This window comes from Elephantulus edwardii, unplaced genomic scaffold, assembly GCF_000299155.1.
Source record: "Elephantulus edwardii isolate Elephantulus edwardi_28Jun2011 unplaced genomic scaffold, EleEdw1.0 scaffold00008, whole genome shotgun sequence".
NCBI classification, from domain to species: domain Eukaryota; kingdom Metazoa; phylum Chordata; class Mammalia; order Macroscelidea; family Macroscelididae; genus Elephantulus; species Elephantulus edwardii.
The window spans coordinates 5,336,591-5,344,314 of NW_006399758.1; positions in this window are offsets into that span (position 1 = coordinate 5,336,591).

Below are 7,724 nucleotides of genomic sequence, written 5' to 3' on the forward strand. Positions count from 1 at the left end.
AGACTACTAAAGTTGTTAACAATTTCAATCTCTTCACCATCCATCCTGATGCTGTCAATTGGTCCAGTGGTGAGAATCTGTCTTATTAACATTGAGCTTCAATCCGTACTGAAGGCTGCAGTCCTTGACCCTCTGCAGCAAGCATTTCAGGTCCTCCTCAGTTTCAGCAAGCAGGGTTGTGTCATGTGTAATGCAGATTGTTAAATTGTTAGTAGATCTTCCACCAGTCCTGACACCACACTTTTCCTCCTAGAGCCCAGCCTCTTGGATAATCTGTTCTGCATACAGGTTGAAAAGGTATGGAGATAGAACACATCCCTGGCGTACGCGTTTCCCAATTTTGAACCGTACAGTGTTTCCTTGCTCTTTTCTGACGACTGCCTCTTGGTCCAAGTATAGGGACCAGTAGAAACATTTTTGTAGTATTCTAGAAACATTTTTGTTTTCATTTGCAAAGAGACTCTTCTGTATTTGAACATGAAATTATACTTTAAAAGGTATTCTTATTTATATTTATCATTTCCAGATTATGATATAATGTGTTTGGAAATAAATTAAAATGACCACTAACCACATCAGTCTGGAGACCAAGGTGCTCCTAATCCAGGCTGTAGTCTCCGCAATTACTTGCTCTGCATTAGACAGCTGGGCAATAACTAGGGATGATAGAGAATCGATTCCTTTGACATGTGGTACTTGGAGAAAAATACTGAATATATCATGGACTTCTAAGAGAACAAACAGGTTCACTCTGGAGAAGATGAAATCAGGCTGCTCTTTGGAGGCAAGGACTCTGAAGCTTCATCTGACATACTTTGGACATGTTTTCAGGAGGGACCAGTCCTTGGAGAGGGACATCATGCTTGGAAGGGTGGAGAAATAAAGCAAGAGAGAAAGAACCTTGAAGAAATGGATTGATTCAATGATTGGGGTAATAAGGGTAAGTGTGTCAGAGACAATTAAGGTTGGCACAGATTAGGACAGGCTTCAGAGCTATTGTACACAGGGTCATTATCAGTCACAAGCAACTTGACGGCACATAACAACCACCTTCTCATTTAAAAAATATCTAGCTGGCCTCTTTTCCAAGACTTTTCTTTATTACTGGTAATAGTTCACTGGGATTATATAGAGAGGTTGGGGTTTTTTTTCTTTTACTTTTAAAATAAATGCTTGTTAATTTGGGCTATTAATGTCTTTGGAACTGTGAATCTATTTGAAAAGCTCTGCAAAAGCTTTAGATTCTGTTCTAGATAAATCTCTCTCTCTCTCTCTCTCTCTCACACACACACACACACACACACACACATTTTGGGAACTATTTTATGGGTTTTATAAATTGAAAGAAGCTCATTCAGAATGCTTACATTAGATATGCTAAATGTATTTTACATGTAAGTTTACCAAGATTGAAGGAAGTTTTGTTGATCTCTTGGAAGTGGAAAAAAAAAAGCTGACAAAGCACTCAATTCTGGTTCTAATATTTTGAAACGACACAGCTTATTGACCTGTAATAAATGTTCCGGATGTTGGATTTATACAAACTCTAATTTTAAAGTGAAACTTCATTGTTATCCTTCGCTGTATTTATCTTTGAAGGGAAAATAATTATCAGTGTGCATTCCAAATGGAAGCCAACTTAATTTCTATTAGTGACAGGATGTACAATATGATATGTAAACAAAAAAGACTACTTAATTAAAAGATTTCTGAAGGAGATTTCAATTTCCTAAGTGTTGGTGCTCGTAATAAATAATACGTCTCAATTGAGCCAGCCTATATGATTGCCAAGTTTCTGTCATTTAGCAGGTTGTGCCAACATTTAAATTCAGATATTCAATAAAAAGAACTTTGAAGAAAAGGACATATTTGTGAATGAATGCAGTCTTACCTGCTCTCTGCTTATGAAACTAAGTACTTCGCCAGCCCATTTTATCACTGGGCAGTCACTAAATCTTAACTGGGTGTTTGTTGTTAAGACATCGAGGTCTAGTATTGTATCTACACCTTAGCTTTGTGTCTACTGAAGAGGCAATTAGAATTTAGTGTGATAAAATGCTGTCAAGAGAAAATACAAGGTAATGTGAGATTAAATCCACTCCCTTCTCAGTTTAAGAGGTTAGGGAAGATTCACCAATTCTGTTGATGTCTAAATTTAGGCATTAAATATAGAAAAAGTCTGTGATGGTCTAGTGGGTAAGGTGTTGTATCGCTAACCCAAAGGCAGTTTGTTCGAATCCACATTCTGTTCCATGGAAAAGATAAGGAACACTCTCCTGTGATTTATTTACAGCTTCTGAAAACCTGCTGGATGAGTAAAATACAGGGTGCATAAGACAAGGTTCTTAGGGAAATGAAAATGAGTGTGGAAAACTTCATCTGGGCTTAAGAAGAAGGAAGATGTATCAGGTCCTGAGATATGAGAGTCAAGGATTTCTATACCAAGACAATTGTAAAACTATTGCAAAGTGTTAAGCAGAAAAATTACATGACTGGTTTTTCTGTTTAGAAAATTTACTCTAGATACAGTAGAAAATAGTTGCACAATAGGATGTCACTGTGAAATTTCAGGGAAAGAATTATTACTCAAGTTTATGTTGATGAACAGGAGAATACTAATGACACATTAATAAGAATTAACAGTTAACTAATTTTGGAAGAAGAGAGAAGAATAAAAAAAATTGCAATTTATTTCTCTACAGTTGTTCTGAGAAGGAATTTCCAATTATTATGAGTGCTACTTGGCTCTTTGGGTTTGTTTTGTTTTGTTTTTTCTTTTTTTTTTTTTTGGAGTTCAGCTAAGGTTCTACTTAAAAAAAAATAAAGGACAAGAGCATATTAAATCCTAACACTTGCTACATTTATTATTTCAAAATATGTCTTGATATTGAAGACTTGAGTAACTAAGCATTAGCACCTGAGCCATTCAACAAGCTCAGGGTAAGAAAGTGGGTTCAAGAGTGTGGAAATTCCATTGGGTCCCATGGAGTGGTGAGGATGACTACCTACTACAGTGGCCAGCAGAGTCTGGTGACCAGGACATATCTTGAGTCTCGATAATAATTTAGTATGTAGAGGTAATGCAGACTATATTAATCTAAGAAGTTAACCTAAAAACATGCTTCTCTGGCTGTTCAAATCCACTCGTAGCTCCTTGGAAGAAAGACAGCCTGTCTCTTTCTTGCATTTTACAGCTTCAGAAACATGATGGAGGGTCAGCTACGGATGGATTCTGAATCAATGGCAAGAGTTTGCATTTATTATACATACAGCATAAGTACAAATATTAAATTATCAAGGTCTTTAATCTCTTTGTGAAATGAATGTCATGAAGGATGACTCAATGTTGTTCTGATATTATAAGCGTATAACTTGATAAACTAAGAAATTTGTCAAAATCATAGTAGCTATTTTGCAGCTATAAAATGGTATTAGTACCAACAGAATCTGTCTAGCTTCAGCTGAGGGAAGATAGTGAGATTAGCTCCGCAAGCAGACCTCTGTGTGGTAGAGGGTTCACATACCTCCACTCTCCAACCTTTTTACCAATTCTGATATTGGTCATACTCCTCAAAAGTACTTTCTATTTCTCCCCTGTACTTGATAATCTATGCAAGGGTCACACAGATCTTGCAGGTCATGATTAGATGTACTTGATTTGAAGTACAATTTGAGATCAAGATCAACAAGCTGTAACCCTCAGTCAGGATCAGGAAGTATCTAGGCAAAGTCTAGACGATTTTCCCAAAGAGAAGAACATAGGCTTCCCTTTTCTCAGTGCAAGAAAATCCTTTCGCTTCCTCTGACTCATGAAAGCAAGTAAGCCCTTCATGCTGCCAGGCACATTCCCTTTGAGCACAGATCTTCTCTTAATCTGTTAAGGACAGAACTCCCTGCTTTCTATCTCTGTCCCACCAACACTAACACTGATACATGGCTTCATCCAATGTCTTAATATGCCATCTCTGAACAGGCTCACTTCTGGGTTTCTCACTGTGAGCTTTACCACCAGGCCCCTTCTTATCTCAGTGTTAACAACCCATGACTTGTGTTACAACATTTAGGAGGAAAGTGATCTAAACAAATGTTTAAATTGTTTCAATAGAATTAGTTGAATAAATATTGAAATTATATTTTCTTGTAAATTTTCTGTATAACCTAAACACATTATTAAATGGCTTTATCTGCTCTGTGTTACAGCTTGCTTTTAATAACAAGTAACAATGGATTATATAGAGATACCATAGGTGTAAAAACTTTGGATTTTAAGATTATGTAGACTGGATTAGAATTTCAAGATAGTTGCTCTGATGTGAGTTTCTGCACTCCTCTGAACCTTAATTTTTTTTTAATTTAAAATTGTATTTTAGTAATTTTTTCTTACTTCTAGGAATGTTGTGAGGAGTAAATGAGAAAATTCACATTAGTGTGGTATGTACTCAGAAAGCGTTAGTTCTCAGAGTTATTGTCAACTGTGAATTGTAGAGTTTTATAAAATCAGTAATAAGTAGATTATATGCCCAAGACATCTTTCTTTTTTATATGTTTATGTTGTCTGTGAATTTACATAAGTACAAACAAGATCATTATGATCATATCATTTACTTCAGTAACATATCATGTGGCATCAGGATTGGTGGAAGATTCATCAACAACATGTGTTATGAAGATGACACAACCCTGCCTGCTAAAATTGAGGAGGATCTGAAGTGCTTGTGGCAGAAGGTCAATATAGATTGAAGCTCAACATCAAGAAGACAAAGATTCTCACCACTGGACCAATTGGCAGCATAATTTTGGATGGTGAAGAGATTGAGGTAGTTAACAGCTCTAGTTTTCATGGCTCCACAGTTAACACTCTTGGTACCAGCATCTAGGAAATCAAGAGGCAAATTGCATTGGGGAAGTAAGTTGTCAGGGACCTCTGCAGAGTACTGAAGAGCAACGACATCAGGCTGGAGACTAAGGTGTGCCTGATCTGGGCCATAGTCTTTGTAATAGCATGCTGTGCATTGGAGAGCTGGACAGTGAATAGGAATGATACATACTTGATTCCGTTGAGCTATGGTGCTGGAGAAGAATGTTGAATATACCGTGGATTGCTAGGAGAACAAACAGGTTTTCCCTGGAGAAGGTGAAACCAAACTGCTCCTTGAAGGCAAGGATTCTGAAGCTTCCTCTGACATACTTTGTGCATGTTGCAAGGCGGGACCAGTCCTTGGAGAGGGACATCATGTTTGGGATGGTGAAGGGACAGTGTAAGAGAGGAAGACCCTCAATGAGATGGACTGATTCATTGTCTGGGGTAAGGGGAATAGGAGTGTCAGAGACAGTGAGGTTGGCATAGGATAGAGCAGGGTTTAGGATTTTGGTATATAGGGTCACTATGAGTTGCAAGTGACTCAATGGCACATAACAACAGTATATCATGCATGTATTTTTATGGTATTAGGTATAGTTGTGTAAATTATTATTTATAGTTCAATTAGTTAACTGTATGCATATGTATATGTGTACATATTTAAACTTACATGGTCAAATCTATTATTGAGTATCTGGTTTGTTTTTAGATCTTGGCTACATAAACAATACGGTGATGAACATCTGAGTCATTTAAAGTTTGTGCATATCTTTAATCATATCTATAAATTCAACAAGATCACTATTTTTGCAAACAAAATTTTGACTATCAATTCTTGAGTTTTAGGGCAAAATATTTAAAGTCTTTGTCTCTAGACATATATTATATGAATTATACCAGCAATGAACAAATGTTTTTCTTTTCTTCTCTTGTAACTTTAAATTTTGAAACTCAATTTTCTTGCCACAGCTTAATATCTCTTACTACTTATAGTATATCTGTTAGTATATTTCTTGCTATAATTTTGGAGTGTTTGTAATACTTTCCATTTTCATTATTCTTGCATTTCTAGGTAACGATAACTATAGCTAACAGTATAGTGTTATAGCTAACAGTAAATATTTTTTATTTTAAAATCTGTTTCTTCTTTTTGTTAGGTGTTGTCAAGTTGCCTATGACTCATGGTGACTCAATGAACAACAGACGCCTGGCCCTATTCTATGTCATCCTCACAAACTCTGCTATACTCAAGTCATACATCAATTTGTTTTGTTAAAGGTCTTTATATTTTTCTCTAACCCTCCACCTTTTCCAGAATGATATCTTTTATCCAAGGACTGGTTCCTTCTGATAACATCCTCCAAGAATGTGAGACAATGTTTCACCATCCTTGCCTTAAAGGAGCATCTGATGTTGCACTTTCTCCAAGACAGACTTACTTGTTTTTTGGCAGCTTGTTCAATACTCTTCACAAAACCACAACTCAAAGGCATCTATTTTTCTTCCATCATTTTTTTTATTCCCCAACTTCCAGATGCATAGGAAGCAATTAAAAAAGCCATGGCGTGATCAGGCACACCTTTTTCTTTCCATGTGGAAATGTTCTTGGCAGTAGATTTTTCTAATCCAACTGACTTTGAATATCTTGACTGTTGCTACGATGTGCGTTGAAAGGAAATAATTGACAAGTTCAGTCTTTTCTTCATTTATAATGATGTTTTCTATTGATCTAGTGGTGAGGAATTTTGGTGTGGGTGGTGTTTTTTTGTTTGTTTTAATGTTGAGATGCAGTCCATATTGAAAGCTGTAGTCTTTGATCTTCTACAAGTGTTTTAAGTCCTCTCTACTTTCAGCAAGCAAGGTTGAGCCATCTGCTTAACTCAAGTTGCTAATGAGTCTTTCTTCAATCCTGATGTCACATTCTTCTTCATATAGTTCAGTTTCTCAAATGACTTGCTCAGCATACAGACTGAATATATATGGAGAAGATACAACCCTTATGAATACCTTCCCTGATTTTGGGCTATTTAATGTTCCCTTGTTCTGTTTGACTAATTGCTTTTTGGTCTATTTGTATGTTTTTCTTGAACACGATTAAGTGTTCTGGGATTCTTATTCTTCTCAATGTTGTTATAATTTGTTATGATCCACACAGTCAAATGCATTTGTGTAATCAATATAACAGTAGTAAACAACTTTTTAGTATTCTCTGCTTTTAGTCAAGTTCTGTTAGACATTAGCAATGATAAACCTAGTGCCTCAGACTCATCTGAATCCAGTTTAGATTTCTGGAAGTTCCTTGTTGATGTATTGCTTTTAGATAATCCTCAGCAAGATTTTACTTGCATATGCTATTAATGATATTGTTTAATAATTTCCATTTTATGTAGAATCTCCTTTTTTTTGGAGGGGATCCCTTCCAGTCAGTTGACCAAGAAACTATCTTCCAAATTTCTAGCCATTTCCAGGCCAATTGAGCATGTCCAGGGCTGCATATATTTGTTGAAACATGTCAGTTGGTATCCCATCCGTTCCTGAGGTCTTATTTCTTGCCAATTCCTTTGCTGCTTGAATTTCTTCCTTCATTATCGCTTGTTCTTGATCATATGCTACTTCCTAAAATATTGTATGTTGACTAATTCTTGTTGGTACAGTGACTCTGAATTCCTTCTAGTTTATTTGGATGTTTCCTGCATTGCTCAAGATTTTAGCCTTAAAATCCTTCTATTATAGTATTGTAATTCTAGATTTGAATTTGTCTTTCAGCTCTTTCAGCTTGGGAACTTGTCCTTCACTTTAGATTTTCTAATTCCAGATCTTTACACATTTTATTGTTGTTGTTATGTGCCGTCGAGTCGCTTGC